This window comes from Aquarana catesbeiana, linkage group LG05 (genome assembly GCF_042186555.1).
Source record: "Aquarana catesbeiana isolate 2022-GZ linkage group LG05, ASM4218655v1, whole genome shotgun sequence".
NCBI classification, from domain to species: Eukaryota; Metazoa; Chordata; class Amphibia; order Anura; family Ranidae; genus Aquarana; species Aquarana catesbeiana.
In genome coordinates, this window is record NC_133328.1 from 166,950,737 (window position 1) to 166,971,924 (window position 21,188).

Here is a 21,188-nt window from a genome sequence, read left to right on the forward strand (position 1 = left end):
CATTGATCCATGTCCCCTGGGGCAGGACCCAGGTCCCCAAACACTTTTTATGACAATAACTTGCATATAAGCCTTTAAAATTAGCACTTTTGATTTCTCCCATAGACTTTTAAAGGGTGTTCCGCGGCATTCAAATTTGCCGCGAACACCCCAAATTGTTCGCTGTTCGGCGAACTTGTGAACAGCCAATGTTCGAGTCGAACATGAGTTCGACTCGAACTCGAAGCTCATCCCTAGTCAGCACAAATAATATCAGCTGGTTCAGTCTCATGGCCTATAAAAAAGGTGTCTCATTACCGGTAGCATCACTATGGTGGTGCGGGGGGGGGGGGGGTCCACACCCTTGTGACACCCGCCAGAGGGGTGACACCAGGAAGTACAGTTGTAGTGGGTGGCGTCGAGCCTCCCTCCCAATGGTAAAGCGATTTTCCCCTGCTCTGTTTGCCAGAGAACTTGGCAGCACCGATGTGACAGGGAAGAGGCGGGCTGTGAGTGTGAGTGTATCTCACTCCCCTGCTCACCCCTCCCCTTTCTCCTGTCAGCCAAAAGGGAGAAGAGGGAGCTGCTCTAATATTTACCAGAGCAGGAGCCATGTTGTACCTGCACCACCATAGAAGGAGCCACGCTGTACCCGTACCACCACAGCGGGAGCCACGCTGTACCCGCACCACCAGAGAGGGAGCCACGCTGTACCCGCACCACCAGAGAGCCACGCTGTACCCGCACCACCAGAGAGCCACGCTCTACCCACACCACCAGAGAGCCACGCTCTACCCACACCACCAGAGAGCCACGCTCTACCCACACCACCAGAGAGCCACGCTGTACCTGTACCACCAGAGCGGGAGCCACACTGTACCTGCACCACCAGAGGGGGAGCCACGCTGTACCCAAAACACCAGAGAGGGAGCCACGCTGTATCCGCACCACCAGAGCGGGAGCCACGCTGTACCCGCACCACCAGAGGGGGAGCCACACTGTACCTGCAACACCAGAGAGGGAGCCACGCTGTACCCGCACCACCAGAGGGGGAGCCACACTGTACCTGCAACACCAGAGAGGGAGCCACGCTGTACCCGCAACACTAGAGAGGGAGCCACGCTGTACCCGCACCACCAAAGGGAGCCACGCTGTACCCGCACCACCAGAGAGGGAGCCACGCTGTACCCGCACCACCAGAGAGGGAGCCACGCTGTATCCACACCACCAGAGTGGGAGCCACGCTGTACCCGCACCACCAGAGGGGGAGCCACGCTGTACCCGCACCACCAGAGAGGGAGCCACGCTGTACCCGCACCACCAGAGAGGGAGCCACGCTGTACCCGCACCACCAGAGAGGGAGCCACGCTGTACCCGCACCACCAGAGAGGGAGCCACGCTGTACCCGCACCACCAGAGAGGGAGCCACGCTGTACCCGCACCAGAGAGGGAGCCACGCTGTACCCGCACCACCAGAGGGAGCCACGCTGTACCCGCACCACCAGAGGGAGCCACGCTGTACCTGCACCACCAGAGAGGGAGCCACGCTGTACTCGCACCACCAGAGAGGGAGCCACGCTGTACTCGCACCACCAGAGAGGGAGCCACGCTGTACTCGCACCACCAGAGAGGGAGCCACGCTGTACCCGAACCACGAAAGAGGGAGAAAGTTAGAGCCGCTGCCAGGAAACAGACGTGATACACTACTGACCAGAGTCGGCCTGGGCAACCCAGAGTGAGGGAACACTGCTGCGGTTTCACTGGGTCTGGTAAGAGGGCCTGTTGGCCATTATCCATTACTGTTCCTAGGGACTTAGCTATTAGAAAGTGCCTAACCTGCTATCCTCTAGGCCTTATTGACCTCCAGCCCAAAAATAGGGGGGCGACACCATTTTTACCGCACCAGGTGACACCAACCCTAGTGACGCCACTGCTCATTACCAAGGTGTAACACAAGAAACATCTCATGATGGGTAGAGCTGTCTCAAGACCTTTGTAACCTTAATGTTGCAAAACATACTGGTGGCATTGGGTACAGAAGGATTTCTAAATTTCTGAATGTTCCAGTGAGCACTGTTGGGGCCAAAATCCAGAAGTGGAAAGAACATAATTTCACCATAAACCGGCCACGACCATGTGTTCCTCGCAAGATTTCTGAGGGGTGAAAAAAATTATCAGAAGAGTTGTCTAAGAGCCAAGGACCACTTGTGGAGAGCTTCAGAAAGACCTGGAATTAGCAGGTACAATTGTTTCAAAGAAAATAAATAATGCACTCAACCACCATGACATGTATGCACGCTTACCACGCAAGACTCCATTGCTGAAGAAAAATGTTGAAACTTGTTTAAAGTTTGCTGGACAACATTTAGCCTGTAATACTGGGAGACTATAGTCTGGTCAGATGAGACCAAAATTGAACTCTTTGGATGCCGTAATACACACTATGTTTGGAGGTCAAATGGCACTGCACCTCAACCCAATAACACCATCCCATCAGTGAAGTTTGGAGGTGGGAACATCATGGTGTGGAGCTGTTTTTCAGCATACAGTACTGGTAAACGTCATATCGTTGAAGGAAGGATGAAATGGAAAAATATACCGAGACATTCTTGATAAAAATCTGCTGCCATCTACTAGGATGATGAAGATTAAATGAGGGTGGACATTTCAGCAAGACAATGATCCCAAACACAAAGCCAAGGAAACTCTCAATTGGTTTCAAAGAAATAAAATAAAGCTGCTAGAATGGCCCAGCTAATAATCACCTGACTTGAATCCAATAGAAAATCCATGGAAAGAACTTAAGATCAGAGTTCATAGAAGAGGCCCACGGAACCCTCAAGATTTGAAGATTGTGTGGAAGAATGGGCCAAAATCCCACCCGAGCAATGCAAATGACTAGTTTCCCCATACAGGAGGCATCTTGAAGCAGTTATTACCAACAAAGGATTTTGTAAAAGGATTAAATAAATGTCAGTGTTTAATACTTTTTCCCCGTGTCCTATTTTATTACACATAACTATATTTCTGAACTTATTTGTTTTGGTGTCTTTGTATTTATGGATTGCATGGGTTGTTACCGACATGTGGTGAAAATGTCACGTCAATAGCACCTTTAGAAATATATTTAATTAAATACACTATACACATAGGACATGCCTGCATACAACATACAGTAAGCACAAAGAACAAGATATACAGCAGTTCCCTAATACACTATACACATAAGGATTCCTTGCACACATAATGGGTTTATGAATACATATAGGGGCAGCATCTTAGTATTATGCTAAAAATATTTGATAAGTAGTAAAGGTTTTTATTATAAATCACATATTTACATTTTTCCCCCTTCTCAAATTTTCACGGTTCTGCAAAAAATCTCATTCTAAATGCACAATTTTGATATTTATTAACTTGAAGCTGAACTCCAAAAGACCACAAAAATCCTCATTTGCAGTGGGGCTGTGCTAACACTGCAAGGGTTAATTGCTAGTTTATGTCTAGAGGGACTCGGTAAGCAGTTTGACTTACCCGATCCTCCACTACTGCAGGTGAGAAGGTGTTAGGTCGCCTCCTCACTGTCTGTCATCTAAAAACCTGCATTATCGTGTTGCAACCACGTGCACTGCACATGGTTGTGGCACAGCCCTATTCAGTTGAATGGGTCACATTAGGCAGGTTGTACTGCCCACTAAACACGACGGGAGAATCATTTTTGCTGCACCTAAAGCAAAAGCATCACAACTGCGGTATGTGTGCATCCCTATCCACCGTCCCACCTTTTTTTACATAGTTACATAGTAGGTGAGGTTGAAAAAAGACACAAGTCCATCAAGTCCAACCTATGTGTGTGATTATGTGTCAGTATTACATTGTATATCCCTGTATATTGCGGTCATTCAGGTGATTATCTAATAGTTTCTTGAAGCTATCAATGCTCCCCGCTGAGACCACCGCCTGTGGAAGGGAATTCCACATCCTTGCCGCTCTTACAGTAAAGAACCCTCTACGTAGTTTAAGGTTAAACCTCTTTTCCTCTAATTGCAATGAGTGGCCACGAGTCTTATTAAACTCTCTTCTGCGAAAAAGTTTTATCCCTATTGTGGGGTCACCAGTACAGTATTTGTAAATTGAAATCATATCCCCTCTCAAGCGTCTCTTCTCCAGAGAGAATAAGTTCAGTGCTCGCAACCTTTCCTCATAACTAAGATCCTCCAGACCCTTTATTAGCTTTGTTGCCCTTCTTTGTACTCGCTCCATTTCCAGTACGTCCCTCCTGAGGACTGGTGCCCAGAACTGGACAGCATACTCCAGGTGCGGGCGGACCAGAGTCTTGTAGAGCGGGAGAATTATCGTTTTATCTCTGCAGTTGATCCCCCTTTTAATGCATGCCAATATTCTGTTTGCTTTATTAGCAGCAGCTTGGCATTGCATGCCGTTGCTGAGCCTATCATCCACTAGGACCCCCAAGTCCTTTTCCATCCTAGATTCCCCCAGAGGTTCTCCCCCCAGTGTATAGATTGCATTCATATTTTTGACACCCAAATGCATTATTTTACATTTTTCTACATTGAACCTCATTTGCCATGTAGTCGCCCACCCCATTAATTTGTTCAGGTCTTTTTGCAAAATTTCCACATCCTGCTGAGAAGTTATTGCCCTGCTTAGCTTAGTATCATCTGCAAATACAGAGATGGAACTGTTTATCCCATCCTCCAGGTCATTTATGAACAAATTAAATAGGATTGGTCCCAGCACAGAACCCTGGGGGACCCCACTACCCACCCCTGACCATTCTGAGTACTCCCCATTTATCACCACCCTCTGAACACGCCCTTGTAGCCAGTTTTCAATCCATGTACTCACCCTATGGTCCATGCCAACGCACCTTATTTTGTACAGTAAACGTTTATGGGGAACTGTGTCAAATGCTTTTGCAAAATCCAGATACACCACGTCTACGGGCCTTCCTTTATCTAGATGGCAACTCACCTCCTCATAGAAGGTTAATAGATTGGTTTGGCAAGAACGATTCTTCATGAATCCATGCTGATTACTGCTAATGATATCATTCTTATTACTAAAATCTTGTATATAGTCCCTTATCATCCCCTCCAAGAGTTTACATACTATTGATGTTAGGCTAACTGGTCTGTAATTCCCAGGGATGTTTTTTGGGCCCTTTTTAAATATTGGTGCTACATTGGCTTTTCTCCAATCAGCTGGCACCATTCCAGTCAATAGACTGTCTGTAAAAATTAGGAACAACGGTCTGGCAATCACCTGACTGAGTTCCCTAAGTACCCTCGGATGCAAGCCATCTGGTCCCGGTGATTTATTAATGTTAAGTTTCTCAAGTCTAATTTTAATTCCGTCCTCTGTTAACCATGTAGGTGCTTCCTGTGTTGTGTCATGAGGATAAACACTGCAGTTTTGGTTACTGAAGCCCCCCGATTCACTCGTGAATACTGAGGAGAAGAATAAATTCAATACCTCTGCCATCTCCCCATCCTTTGTAACCAGATGTCCTTCCTCATTCTTTATGGGGCCAATATGGTCTGTCCTCCCTTTTTTACTGTTTACATACTTAAAGAATTTCTTGGGATTTTTTTTGCTCTCCTCCGCTATGTGTCTTTCATGTTCTATCTTAGCCATCCTAATTGCACCCTTACATTTCTTATTGCATTCTTTATAAATTCTGAATGCTGTGGATGATCCCTCAACCTTGTATTTTTTGAAGGCCTTCTCCTTTGCTTTTATATGCATTTTTACATTGGAGTTAAGCCATCCAGGATGTTTGTTCGCTCTTTTAAATTTATTACCCAATGGGATACATTGGCTAATGCCCTTGTTTAATATGCTCTTAAAGCAAACCCATCTCTCCTCTGTATTCTTTGTTCCTAATATTTTATCCCAATTTATGCCTTTTAGCAAGGTTTGTAGTTTAGGGAAGTTGGCTCTTTTGAAATTCAGTGTCTTTGTGTTCCCTTCATGTCTCCTATTTGTGTGATTTATACTGAAACTAATTGACCTGTGATCGCTGTTACCTAAATTGCCCCGTATTTCCACATCTGTTATCAGGTCTGTATTGTTGGTAATCAGTAGATCTAGTAATGTTTTATTTCTAGTTGGTGCGTCTACCATCTGACCCATAAAATTGTCCTGCAAGACATTAAGGAACTGGCGAGCCTTAAATGAATGCGCGGTTCCCTCCGCCCAGTCTATGTCTGGATAATTAAAATCCCCCATTATGATAACACTTCCCATCCTTGCTGCTAATCCAATTTGTGATAGGAGATCCGTCTCCACTTCCTCCCTCAGGTTAGGGGGCCTATAGCATACTCCCAGTATTATTTTCCCCTTAGCTTCATCCCTTTGGAGCTCTACCCATAAAGATTCCACCTCCTCCCTAGCCCCCTCAGTGATGTCATCTCTCACATTCACTTGTACATTATTCTTGATATATAGGCATACCCCTCCCCCTTTTTTACCCTCTCTATCCTTGCGGTATAGGGTATACCCTTGAATGTTTGCCAGCCAATCATGAGAGCTGTTGAACCAGGTCTCTGAAATTCCCACAAAATCCAAATCCTCCTTGTACAACAGTATCTCTAGTTCACCCATCTTGTCCGCCAGGCTCCTGGCATTGGTGAACATGCCACATAGTTTAGACCGGTCGCATATTGTCCTCGTATTGGGTGTTTCAAGATTGCAACTTGGACTTGCTACTATACTCACCTTGTGTTTTTGTGCTTTGGTTAACCTACCACTAATGCCCCCAATACTACCCTCTGGAATATCTTCCGCGCTGGCTATCACTGTCTCTGGACCCTCCCCCCCATCGCCTAGTTTAAAAACCCCTCTAACTTTTTGGCCATCTTCATTCCCAGCAGATCTGCACCCTCCTCATTTAGGTGCAGTCCGTCCCTTCTATAGTACCGGTTACCGACTGAGAAGTCGGCCCAGTCCTCCAGGAACCCAAACCCCTCCTTACTACACCAGCTCTTCAGCCACTTGTTTACTTCCCTAATCTCCCTCTGCCTCTCTGGTGTGGCTCGATGTACCGGTAGTATTCCTGAGAACACTACCTTGGAGGTCCTTTTCCTCAATTTAGCTCCTAAGTCCCTAAAATCGTTCTTTAGGACACTCCATCTGCCTCTGACTTTGTCATTGGTGCCAACGTGCACCATGACAGCCGGGTCTTCCCCAGCCCCTGCCAGTAATCTGTCCACAAGATCCGTGATGTGCCGAACCCGAGCGCCCGGTAGACAACATACTGTTCGGCGCTTCAGGTCTTGGTTACAGATTGCCCTCTCTGTCCTTCTAAGAATTGAGTCCCCTACCACCAGAATCTGTCTTTCCTTTCCCTTTGCTGCCCCCCCACTCTCACTGGAGGAGTTCTTCCCCTGGCAGCTAGGAGAGTCCCTCAACTCCAGCAGTGCTGGTCCCTGACTGGTTACACCAATGTCACTCAATGGAGCGTACTTATTGGGATGCTCCAGTCCTGGATCGGCCTCCCTGGCACTTCCCCCTCTACCCCTCCTGACTGTCACCCATCTACTCTTTGCTAGTGCCTGCACCTCTTTGTCTCCACCCGCCTCTGTGCTGGCCCCTGCCGGCACCTGCCGTGTACGTTCCTGGCTCACCTTTAGTATGGAGGGACTTCTCAGTGCTGACAGTTGCTTCCCCAGATTCAGAACCTGGGCTTCCAGGGAAACAATGTGCTTACATTTTGCACAGCAGTATTCGCCCTCGATCGGATGATCAAGGAACGCATACATGCGGCAAGATGTACAAAGAGTCGCCTCTCCACACCCGCCGGGCATCGTACCTATTAAATTTAGTGAGGATTTTACCCTGTCCAAATTACCTAACAACTAGCTTCCTGGCACTAATACTCAAGACAATACACAGGTACACAATACACAAGTACTAACGATCCACACACACTACTCAGACAACACTCAGATACTCACACTACACAGGTACTATGACCCCTGTTATAACCTCCTGTTTTAAACTCTTGTTTATAACTCCCACTTAAAAAAGCTCCACTTACACCAAGCTCCACAGCTTCAAACTGAGCACGCTCAACTGAGTCCTACAACAAGTTAAATAGTCACCTGGGAGCAATTAACCACACCCTTAATTGATAGACTGATGAAACAAAAAAAAAAAAAAAAAAAAAAAAAAAAAAAAAGAGAAGTTCACCTTTGCACGTAAAAAAATATGCATTTATTATTTTTTCGTATTGGACCTGTAAAGCATTGCACCCACGATCAGCAGATCATGGGTGTAATGCCATGGTTCTGCAGACTGTCTGTGTATCTGTCTGGCCATGCCTGTGATATGGCCATGCAGTTACACTGTGACAGGAAGACTGCTCAACAGCACCATAGTAGTTCATTGGGGAACTACAAGGCAACAGCCGCAAAGGCTGTCAGACCCTGTACTTGTAGTTTTCCCATTCACAGAACACTTTGAATGGGTGACTTGGCCGGGCAGGCGTGTTTTTTGGAAATTGTGACAGCTAGCAGGGGGAGAAGATCACCTGTTAGCTGTCAGAATAGGGGATCGGGGGTGGGGACATATGTAACATGTTACACCCTCAATATGGGTTTAACATATAACAAAAAGGTGAACTTTGGTGGCTGTGGGGCAGTAAAAACAAGGCCAAACTGAGTGTTTTTACCACTCCCAACTGCAAGTGTAAACCTAGCCTTACTGTCCTTGGTTCACCTCTTTATTCATTGGATTTTAGTTCTTTACACTGTGGAGGCTCAGGAACACAAGTGGGCATTAATTAGGGTTGTCTGCAGAGAACTCCCTCTCTTGCAGACTGGCTAAAGCAGGGGTGACCAATCTGCGGTCCAAGGGCTGCATGGTGCCCAAGACTGCTATGAATGAGGCCCAGCACAAAATTATAAAACTTATTTAAAAAGGCGCTCCAGGCTCCTTCAGAAATAAATTGAAAGTCTGCAGCTACAAATACTGTAGCTGCTGACTTTTAATATTAGGACACTCACCTGTTTTTCCGTTTTTTTGATCGGCTATCGGGTGCTGCCGCCGCCATCTCTACTAAAGGAAACCAGCAGTGAAGCCTTGCGGCTTCATAGTTGGTACCCTGCTGTGCTCTGTGAATGGGTCAGCGACGGGGGGGAAGGAGAAGGGGGCCTAAGTGGGAGCGAGTTACTGTCAAAACCAGGTACCGGCTCCCCCTATAGGGTGTCAAATGTGGTAGCGGAGAGGAAGGGGAGGCAGACAAGTGGAGCTTCCCCTTTTGGGTGGAACTCCGCTTTAATATGGACTTTTTTGGGAATGTTTCGGAAAAACGAGTTTACTGCTTTCACACTGGGGCGGGCGTTGACAGTAAAACACTGCTAGTTATAACTGCACTTTACCGTAGTTTTAGCAGTGCTATTCAGCCGCTAGCGGGGTGCTTTTACCCCCGCTAGCGGGCGAATAAAGGGTTAAATGCACACGTGTGCTTTGCAGGTGCTTCGGCAGCGGTGCCCATTCATTTCAATGGGCAGGAGCGGTGAAGGAGCCATGTGCCCCAAAGATGCTGATTGGAGGACTTTTTTTAACGTCCTGCCAGCGCATCGCCTCAGTGTGAAAGCACTCGGGCTTTCACACTGGGACTGCAGGAAAGGCGTTTTACAGGCGCTATGTTTAGCCCAAAATCACCTGAAAAACGCCTCAGTGTGAAAGGGGTCTTAGTAAACACATGCAGCCAAAGAAAAAAATGTGGCAGTGTCTCTTTACTGGACTTTTATAAGTTTTATCTTCCCAAAGAAAAATATCCCATTCTTCACAACCACACCTTTTTCATATCATCAGTTTTTAGCAGCACTTATATTTGTGAGCAACTATTTTCAAGGATAAAGAACACAAAGGGCAAAATTAGAACCAAAATATCTGAGGAGCACCTTGAGAATTCATTGAGAATTACGACTACATTCATCGAAACAGATATTGATGCGTTCGTTTTATAGTAAATATATATCTATATAATAAAAAAAAGTTTTATTACTCAGAAAGGTACATTGGCTACTGTACATCAGTGAGCGTTAACTGCCCGACTTTTTCTGCTCAACAGCTATCCTTATTGTTAGTGTATCTTATGTGTGACCCAAGACACTTCCTCTTTTTCCAATGTGGCCCAGAAAGGTCAAAAGGTTGGACACCCCTAGTGTAAAGTATTTAATCATGTGATCCCTGCTAAAGTGGAGGATTAGTCAATCTGAACTCTAACCCTAGCCTTCCACAGAAATCATATGATGAAATTGCTCTGTCTTCAGACATCAGCACAGTTTTATTCCAGGAAAGTGAGTAATTCAACCATTATATTGCTGTGACATCACCACTTCGATATTGGAAGCATTCGGGAAGCGATCTTTTTATGTATCCATGGAATTTTACTGTGGCAAGCGCTTTTGGCCACTTGCCCACCAGGCCAATTCTGACATTTCTCTCCTACATGTAAAAATCATATTTTTTTGCTAGAAAATTACATAGAACCCCCAAACATTACATATGTTTATTTAGCAGAGATCCTAGAGAAAAAAAATGGCAGTCGTTGCAACTTTTTATCTCGCACGGTATTTGCGCAGCAATTTTTCAAACACTTTTTTTTGGAAAAAAAATCGTTTCATGCTTTAAAAAAAAAAAAACACACAGTAAAGTTAGCCCTTTTTTTTTGCATAACGTGAAGATGATGTTACGCCAAGTAAATAGATACCCAACATGTCATGCTTCAAAATTGCACACGCTCGTGGAATGGCGCCAAACTTCGGTACTTAGAAATCCCCATAGGCGACACTTTAAAATTTTTTACTAGTTACATGTTTTGAGTTACAGAGGAGGTCTAGGGCTAGAATTATTGCTCTCCCTGTAACATTCGCGACGATACCTCACATGTGTGATTTGAACACCGTTTACATATGTGGGCGCGACTTACGTATGCACGGGGACAGGGACACTAATTTTGTTTTTTTTTAATTGTTAATTTTACTTTTATTTTTATAGTTTGACACTTTTGTTTTTTACATTTCTTTTTTTGATCACTTTTATTGCTATTACAAGGAATGTAAACATCCCTTGTAATAGGAATAAGCATGACAGGTCCTCTTTACAGTGAGATATGGGGTCAATAGGTCCCCACATCTCACCTCTAGGCTGGGAAGCCTGAAATTAAAAAAAAAAAATCTCTATGGTCAGCATCTGGGACCGGCAGATCCTTTCTCTGGTTCGCTGATGACAGCGGCGAGCCCAGAGAAGCACCGGAGGGCGGCAGGAGGGGGGACGTCACTAATCCCCGCCCGTAAGAACAGTCAAGCGGCTGAACATGCTATGATCATTCTTATGGTGTAGGGAGTCGCTGGCTGAAAAAGAAGATATCTGAATGATGTCTGTAACTGAAGGCATCATTCAGATATCATTGCACAAAGTCAAGGAGGTCATATGACGGCCGGCGGGCGGGAAGCACTTAACTGGAAATCTTGAACCGCCACCAGGGTACACTGCAATACTGCAGGGTATAGATAACCCTGTTGTGTTGAACCTTATATATGGCCGCTTTAGTGGTGGGTGGGGGGCAGAGGGGTGGAGAACTGTATATATAATTTTGGATGTGAAAACTATGTGTATGTACAAAGTTATTGATACAGCAATAGCCGGCAGTGAGCAAAGGACAGAGGGTAATAGTGGAGACAGCGGTGATAATACAGCTGTAACATCTAATCCCAGGGTGAAAACTTAAGGAGGAAATAATATGCACTTATACAACACTGAGAGGCGTATACACAAATGCTAGTAGCCTACCTAACAAAATAGAGGAACTGGAGCTGCTATTACACAAAGAGGTCTTAGACCGGGAATAACTGAAACATGATTTGACAGCTTACACGATTCGCTGGCAAATATCCTGGAGTATTTCTTGTATCGGAAGGACAGGAAAGGTAGAAGAGGGGGAGCAGTGTGTATATATGTAAATATGGTAGAGAGAAGTGACACTGTGAATGGGACGAGGGGGAGGTGGAATCAGTGTGGGTAGAACTTCAAAGAGAAGCAGTAAATGGGAAATTAATAGTGGAGATATGGTATAGGCCACCCAACCTGAAGGAGGAGCTGGATGTACTATCACAATTAGAAATGGCAGCGAGACAAGGAAATATCACCATAATAGGGAACTTCAATTATCCAGATATTGACTGGGCAGAGAGGACAGCTCACTCATTAAAGGCCTGTCATTTCACGAATGTCTTACAGAACAACTTAATGTCCCAATTGGTGGATTCCCCAATTAGAAAGAATGCACTGTTAGATCTATTAATCGCGAACGATCCAAGTCTGATCTCAGCTGTGGCAATACGGAACAACTTGGGATGGGTCACTGTCAGCATTCCAACACTACAAGGAATGCAATAAGAAGTGTAAGAACGCAATGAGGGTGGCTAAAAAAAGACTAAGAGAGACACAGTAAGAAAGGCAAGATCAGAGCACATAGCCCACATACAAGACGATAATAGGAGGATGGTTACAGATGACACAGAGAAGGCAACTGTACTAAATGCCTTCTTTTCCTCAGTTTATACACAGGAAAAGGAGGGGTATACCAACCATGACAGTACTGTTAGCAACACGTAACAGTGCATACTAGCTCATTATGCCTTTTGCCTTACAGGGGTAAAAAAAAAAAAAAAAATGTCAGCGGGTATACAACCGCTTTAAAACATTAGTTTCTATTGCTGTCCATTTCCATTTTAGGGAGATTCATTCTCTCTATCCTGTTTACCATTATCATTGAAAGTAAAAGTAAAAGAAAATCCCAAATTAAGTTGTCCCCAAAAAAATAATAGAAGGGAAATCTTCCAACGGGGACACTAGTTCTGGTGACCTAAGGCCCCCCCAGAGATTCTTTTAATCAGCAGAGATTTCCTTTCACTTCCTCTTTTGGCTATGGGACAGTAAATCTCCCCAAAGGCTAAAGATGGCAAAAAATAAACCTGACAGGGGTAACCTTCCCTTACACTATCCAAAATGGGGAAAAAAAAAAAGTTTTGTCTATAATTCTACCTTAAACTGAACCAGTAACAAATTAATTTTAAAGCAGGCAGAAAATTGGGTACTTGCCTATCTAGCACTCCAAATCCACCGACAGAGCCTGGTAAAAAACCTGTACATTTGAATAGGTTGACACACTTTTGCTACCTCCTATGATACCGCTCTTAGTGAAAATATAAACAGAAAAAGTATTTCTCCTGCGCTCGTGCAGGCAGTATTAGTGTAAAGTAGTAGTAATTCCGAATGGCAAGTAGTATAGAACAATCATGCGTGTCCCGCTGCCTAACCTGACCAGGGGTGGTCCGAAGGAAGCTAAGTGAAAAAAAGGGGGTGGAAGGCGCGTGATATAACACATGAATCAAAGTGATATGATTTATTCATAGACAATAAAATATAATAGATAAAATAGATAAATACAAAGAAATCACTATGAATTCATTAAAATGGGTTACAAGATATTCATTAAAAATTAATAACTCATTATGCCCATGCAAGGGCAAATGCTCAAGGTAGTCTAACGCGTTTTGAGGTTTTCCCTCTTCATCAGATCCTTGGAAAGAAGAAGAAGAAAAAGAAAGTCTGTAGGGTGTGGTAGATACACATGAAGAGCACAGTAAACTTCAACTTCTAAGTCAAAACTTACACCAGATTTTCTTGCAGAAATAAGGGGAGCAGGAGAGTCGGGAAAGCCAAATATACAATACTTACCTCATCTGCAGATATCGCCCAAATTGCCCCCTCCGCTCCTCCCAGGACCTCCTGCTCTCTAGCTCCCTTGTTACCTGTATTGTACTCTAATTGTGCTGCCCCCCCTTTACATTGTAAAGCGCTGCGTAAACTGTTGGCGCTATATGTAAATCGTGAATAATAATAATACTTATGCCGCGTACACACGAGCGGACTTTACGGCAGACTTTGCCGGCGGACTTTTCAACGGACTTTCTGAATGAACGGACTTGCCTACACACAATCAACCAAAGTCCGACAAATTCGTACGTGATGACTTACGACCGGACTTAAATAAGGAAGTTCATAGCCAGTAGCCAATAGCTGCCCTAGCGTGGCTTTTTGTCAGTCGAACTAGCATACAGACGAGCAGACTTTTCGACCGGACTTGAGTCCGTCGGATAGATTTGAAACATGTTTCAAATCTAAGTCCGTCCAACTTTTGAGAAAACAAAGTCTGCTGGAGCCCACACACGATTGAATTGTCCAACGAAATCCGGTACGCCGGACCAAGTCTGCCATAAAGTCTGCTCGTGTGTACGCGGCATAAGACTGTCTGCTATGAAGCAAATCTGTTACTATGCCTGCTATAAACAAAGTGCAGGTTCTCTTTAACCTAACCCTCACAATGAAGCGTTAACACAAACTGTAAATCAGTTAAAGCGGAAGTAAACCCATCGATTTAATAGTTTCAAAAAACAGTTACATTCCCAGCATGCCGGAAATGCTAACTGTCACATTGGTTGTGCTCTCAACCAAACTGTCAAACCATCCAATGGCTGGTGTCATGACTGATCACATGTGCAGCATCATGGCAGTTGAAGATTAAACAGAGGCCAAGATGGCAGCTTCCTTGGCTGAAAACGATAAGAGGGTTTACTTCCACTTTAAGCACTGACCTAACATGCTGAGCACCTATATCTGAACAGCAAATGATGCCAAGTCTAAACCCACCAAATCCGGTTACATCAGCTAGTGACATTTTCCCTAAAAAGGCCATGCCAATCACATCACACTACTTCCTCACCCTGTGGAAGTGAAATTCATGATGTGATCATCTGACCAGTTCAGAGAACTGATGTGTGGTCAGATACAATATTGCATGCTTACACTTTCTGCCTCTAGGAACTGAAAGAAAAACATAAATACTCCCTAGTATAAAAATACTTTTATTACAGTTCAGACATTTTGATTTTTTTTGTCAAAACAAATACAGACACCAGAGATCAATAAACCAAGATGAGGCCTGGAACCATATGTCCTGCAAATTGATTTTTTGATCCATTGTTTTTTTTTTTTCTGGCTGGAGGCAGACTGTAAATTCTCTGCACTATAACTATGCTATACAAAATGCCATACAAACAAAAGCTGGCATACAAAAAATGTCAGTGAATATGACAAATTTATGTACATGTCAGAAACATGTCAGAAAATGTACATGAATTTGTCACAAAGCCTGCCTTATGTAAACATGTCAAGGATGTTGTGTGGCCATGCTTCACTATTTGCTGGTAGCCTTGGGGGGATGCCAGCATCTTAGAAACCCAATTATTTTCTGCTGCAAAGTCTGATTGGTTGTTAGGATGCCTGCAGCCTCAGATTTGCCCACCTCCTTGCAACCAATGATGTGCTGCCAAACCTGATTGGTTGCTAGGACGCAATCAGCCTTAGGGCCGAGAGTGTCCTACCAACCAATTATGCTGTGTGGCCATGTGTCATTGGTTGCAGCCAACCAACATGTTGGGGGGTGTGGGGACAAATTCCTCACTCTGGACACAATTACTACAAAATTACCTTTACTTCTAGCTTCCTTATCTCCTAAACAATTGTATTTTTCTTTTCAGTTGTTGCAGCCATAGAGACATAATGTAAAAATGTAATTGTTAAAGTGGATCTCCTCCCACCCCATTCCCAATTCCAGTACACAGCTTCCTCTCACAAATCCCACTCACAGCATGTCTGATGTGAGGTCCATGCAACCTGCACATTTCAGAAGCAGCTTCCCCTATGCAGATTCTCCATTCTTCCTCCTCTGCCCTCCATGAGATCTGTGTATACCCGAGTGATCAGATCGGCCGCCGGGGGAGGAGCGATGTCACTTGTAAATACAGAAGCAGCGCTTCTGTGACAGTAGGGGGGCGGCCAGCATGCGACCAGCACCAGTGGTGGCCAAACTCCGATGGGCAGCACGGGGCTCAAGGGGCGGGCAGCGCCACCCCCCCTTAACAATGACAGGGCCCTGGGCATATGCCCCATTTGCCCTGCATTAAAGACGGCCCTGGATATACTGCTACAGGGCGGCCCACCTGTGCAGAATCATGTGTATATATAAGCGATTCTGCACTTCTGCCTGGGGGGGCACACATTGGCTGTGATTACCAGTAAAAAAAAAAATAATATTAATAAATGAGAATTCCAGTATATATCCCATAGTTTGTAGACACCATAACTAGCGCAAACCAATCAATATACTGTTATTGGGATTTTTTTTAACAAAAAATATGTAGCAGAATACATATTGGCCTAAATTCATGAAGAAATTAGATTTTTTTTTTACTGCATGTTTTTTAGCAGAAAGTAAAAAAAAAAAATTATAAAAAAATATATAATAAATAATATAATTTTTAATTTTTTTTTAAATTGTCAGTCTTTTTTGGCTTATAGCGCAAAAGATAAAAAATGCAGTGGTTATCAAATACCACAAAAAGAATGCTCTATTTGTGGGAAAAAAATTATATAAATTTTATTTGGGTACAGCATTGCATGACTGCAGTGTTGCCAACCGCCAGTATTTTTACTGGCAAGTCAGTAAAAGATGAACACTTTTCTCCTCCCAGTAAATGCCAGTGACAGGAAAAGGTTGCCAGTAAAAAAACATGGCTTGGACGCTCGGCGGGGGGGCGGGTCAGGTGGAGACAATGACCGAGCGTGACAAGTGATGTCATAGTGCAAGGGAACCAAGCAGATCAACCGGAGCCTCGTGTGTGGGTCTGCAGGACGGGAGCAATGCAAGCCGGGAGCGGGACTGCCAGTGCTGTTTGGACTGGAGTGGACTGAAGGAGGGGACGTGTCGTGTCGGTGAGGTGTCGTCATCATCTGTGCTGCTGCACACTGCTGTCAGTGTCACAGTGAGAGTCAATTTCATGTGTGTGTGCCTGCCCATTCTAATTTCTTGCCCTCCTGAGTTCTGTCCCTGAGCTTCTTACTTACTATATCGAAAATAAAAGAAGAAATACTGTATAGTTGTTGCCTTAATATCTACCTTAAATCACATTGTTAATTGCTTATTGTACTTGTTTGTAGCCCAAATACTGAAATTTGCACTTAAAACTGTAATTCTGTAACTTTTGAAAATGCCAGTAAAAACTTGGCTGTGCCAGTAAATTTTGGGTGCTGTGTCAGTAGATTTCAATCACTGCCGCGCAATTGTCAGTTAAAGGTATGCAGTGCCGTATATCAAAATATGGCCTGGTCATGAGGGGGGGGGGGGGGTTAAATCTTTCGGAGGTCAAGTGATTAATAAACAATAGTATATTATTGATGAATCATTAAAAAACAAGAATGTAAATATTATGAAAAAAATATAATACATTAAATATTATGAACACGTTATTTATTCTTAAAACTGATAAATTAATAGATAAAAATAGACATTTTGTTATTATTAATAAAAATATATAAAAAAATTGTATGTGTAAAATATAATATCAATATTAAATTATTAATAAACAAGGGTATAAATAGTATGAATAATAAAAAAAATATATAAATATTATGAATACGTAAATTTAAATTTGATACATTATCATTATTAAATAATAATAGAAATGTCCTAATTGTTATTTAAAATAATTATCAAATAAATAAAAACATATAATATTAATAATTATTAATGAACAAGAATAACAATATTATGAATACAAATAGAATATTAGAACTATTACACCTGAGTTGTGATTGGTCACTATGGACAGCCCCTCCAGCTGTGACTTCTCTCATTAGCTCAGGGTGAGTGTTGTGTGAAGAAGATATACCTACAGTGTCGGTGCTCCGCTCACACACACCATCCTCCCATCCATTACACAGCAGTGGAGATCCCCGTGACAGACACACACTGAGCGCTCTCCCCTCTCTCCGCTCCTCGCCTGTACTCACTTCCAGCTTGTACTGTACACACTAGGAAGCAGCCACTCCCCTCTCACTCCGGAATCCCAGCCGCGCCCCTCCTCCTTCACCACCTCAAACTTTCTGTCCCCGCCCACTCCCTGCACATAGTGACCACTGACCACCTGAGGAGCGGTGCTCTCGCGCTTGCGCAGAGAAGTCCATGTGCTGCGTCCTGAGATTGGAATTCTCCGTTTACCCCAGAAGTGAAACACAGGAAATGGGAAATTTTGCAGTTTGTGTGGTTTTAGGAATTTGTTAAGAGCAGCTGTTTAATACGCAGCAATTGTGCAACGTGTTTGCTCAGCGCTAACAAAAAGCTAGAATAAGTGTGTGTTATATTATTTTTGGCCACTAGGTGGCAATAATCTATCTTCATTTATAACACTATAATGGTGTGTGGTCAATTTTTTTGTGACAACTCTGGTTTAAAAAGAACATTTTCTATTAAGTAGCATTCTTAAAGTGGTTAAGGATTTTTTTAACCACTTTCCTACTGGACTCTTTTACCCCCCTCCACCTTTCAGCGCTGTCGCACTTTGAATGACAATTGCGCAGACGTGCAACACTGTACGCATATGACATTTGTATCATTTCTTCACACAAATGGAGCTTTCTTTTGATGGTATTTAATAACCACTGTTTTTTTTTTTGCTAAACGAGAAAAGACTTTTTCATAGTTTGTTATAAAATTCTGCAAACAGGTAATTTTTCTCCTTCACTGATGTGCACTGATGAGGCTGCACTGATGGGCACTGATAGTCTGCACTGATGGGCACTGATAGTCTGCACTGATGGGCACTCATAGTCTGCACTGATGGGCACTGATAGGTGGCATTGATAAGCGGAATAGATGGACACTGGTAGGCGGCACTGATAGGAGACACTAATGAGGAGGCACTGGTGGGCAAAGATTGGCAGCACTGGAGGGCACTTTTGGGACTGCACTGATAATCAGGACATTAATAATCAGTGTCCTGATTATTAGTGTACATGTCCCTTTTACAGAAGCTGGTTATCGGCTCTCTTCTCCCTTCCTCATGCTGTCAGCGTGAGCAAAGCAGTGCTAATAACCAACTTCTGTTTACATTGTGATCAGCTGTGATTGGACACAGCTGATCATGTGGTAAAGAGCCACTGATTGGCTCTCTACCTCAGTCTGTAATCAGCAGTGTCTGGCGGCCACTGTGATCACAGAGCGCAACGTGGCAGGCGCAATCATGTTAGACCCTCATATGACGTCTTTGCAGAACTGGCCGGCCGCGCTGTAGCCATCATTCGGCTGTAGCGTGGTCAGCAAGTGGTTAAATAACAAACATTTTATACTTACCTACTCTTTGTAATGGTTTTCCACAGAGCAGCTCCTCCCCCCTTCCGAGTGCCCTCATAGCAGCCACTTTTAATGAGGGCACTTGTGCAGGCTCAATCACGAGGTGGGCTCTGTGTGTCAATTGACGCACAGAGCGTGGTTTGGCCAGCCTCCACTTCCTCCTCACAAGCTGTCTCCATGTCCATGTAAGAGGGTGGCTACATTCACTGTATATAGGAATGTAGCCACACTCTCTTGCTCGCTCCTGAGATGGACTATAAATTTTGGGATTTGTAGTGTGCATAGAGCAGTTCACGTGACTGCAACTAGCGTGCATTGCTTGTTCCATACAAACAGAAATTATAGGGAAAAGGAGAGGATTAGGAGCTCACGTTACAAAGAGGCAGATCAACACAGTAGGAAATATTTTCATGAAAAATAGATTGCAAGGCCATTAAGTAGGGGATGTGTATGAATTTTTGAATTCTTTTTGAAGAATAAGGATATTGTGTGTACATATTCGTGTGTTTATATATACATACAGAACAAAATATTACAGCGCACACATGCAAAAAAGACATTTACCTCCAGCAAGGCTTATTAACCACTTGCCGACCGCCTCACGTACGTCAGCAGAATGGCACGGGCAGGCAGAATCACCCCCCAGTGCCCGATGCGATCGGCTAGTGTCTGGGATTGATCAGACATGAGGGGGAGACCATCCATTCATGGCCCTCCCCTCGCGATCGCTTCCAGCCAATCAGATCATTCCTCTGCTGCTGTATGCTAAACAGCAGCAAAGGAAATGATGTCATCTCTCCTCGGCTCGGTATTTTCCGTTCCGGCGCCGAGGAGAGAAGACTGGAATGTGAGTGCACCAACACAACACACTCAGTAGAACATGCCAGGCACACTTTACACCCCCGATCCCCCCCCCGACCCCCCGATCACCCCCCAATCACCCCTCCCCCCCCGTCACACTGACACCAAGCAGTTTTTTTTTTCTGATTACTGCATGGTGTCAGTTTGTGACAGTTAGTGTAGTAGGGCAGTTAGTGTTAGCCCCCTTTAGGTCTAGGATACCCCCCTAACCCCCCCTAATAAAGTTTTAACCCCTTGATCACCCCCCCGTCGCCAGTGTCGCTAAGCGATCATTTTTCTGATCGCTGTATTAGTGTCACTGGTGACGCTAGTTAGGGAGGTAAATATATAGGTTCGCCGTCAGCTTTTTATAGCGTCAGGGACCCCCATATACTATCTAATAAATGTTTTAACCCCTTGATTGCCCCCTAGTTAACCCTTTCACCACTGATCACCGTATAACTGTTACGGGTGACGCTGGTTAGTTTGTTTATTTTTTATAGTGTCAGGGAACCCGCCGTTTATTACCGAATAAAGGTTTAGCCCCCTGATCGCCGCCGGTGATATGCGTCGCCCCAGGCAGCGTCAGATTAGCGCCAGTAGCGCTAACACCCACGCACGCAGCATACGCCTCCCTTAGTGGTATAGTATCTGAACAGATCAATATCTGATCCGATCAGATCTATACTAGCAACCCCAGCAGTTTAGGGTTCCCAAAAACGCAGTGTTAGTGGGATCAGCCCAGATACCTGCTAGCACCTGCGTTTTGCCCCTCCGCCCGGCCCAGCCCACCCAAGTGCAGTATCGATCGATCACTGACACTTACAAAACACTAAACACATAACTACAGCATTCGCAGAGTCAGGCCTGATCCCTGCGATCGCTAACAGTTTTTTTGGTAGCATTTTGGTGAACTGGCAAGCACCAGCCCCAGGCAGCGTCAGGTTAGCGCCAGTACCGCTAACACCCATGCACGCACCGTACACTTCCCTTAGTGGTATAGTATCTGAACGGATCAATATCTGATCCAATCAGATCTATACTAGCATCCCCAGCAGTTTAGGGTTCCCAAAAACGCAGT

At 44.4% G+C, this 21,188-nt stretch overlaps 1 protein-coding gene across 2 annotated transcripts in view; it reads right to left on the reverse strand.

Moving 5' to 3' along the window:
* NOD1 (nucleotide binding oligomerization domain containing 1) overlaps positions 1-17,987 on the reverse strand; it is a 150,866-nt gene extending 132,879 nt beyond the window's left edge. The window contains exon 1 of one of the 2 annotated variants that reach the window (XM_073630325.1): positions 17,812-17,987. The gene's annotated coding sequence lies outside the window, so the exon portion shown is untranslated. Of the gene's footprint in view, positions 1-17,807 lie in introns of both variants that reach the window. The other variant, XM_073630326.1, reaches the window with a different exon arrangement.
* Between the last annotated feature and the right edge of the window lie 3,201 nt (positions 17,988-21,188).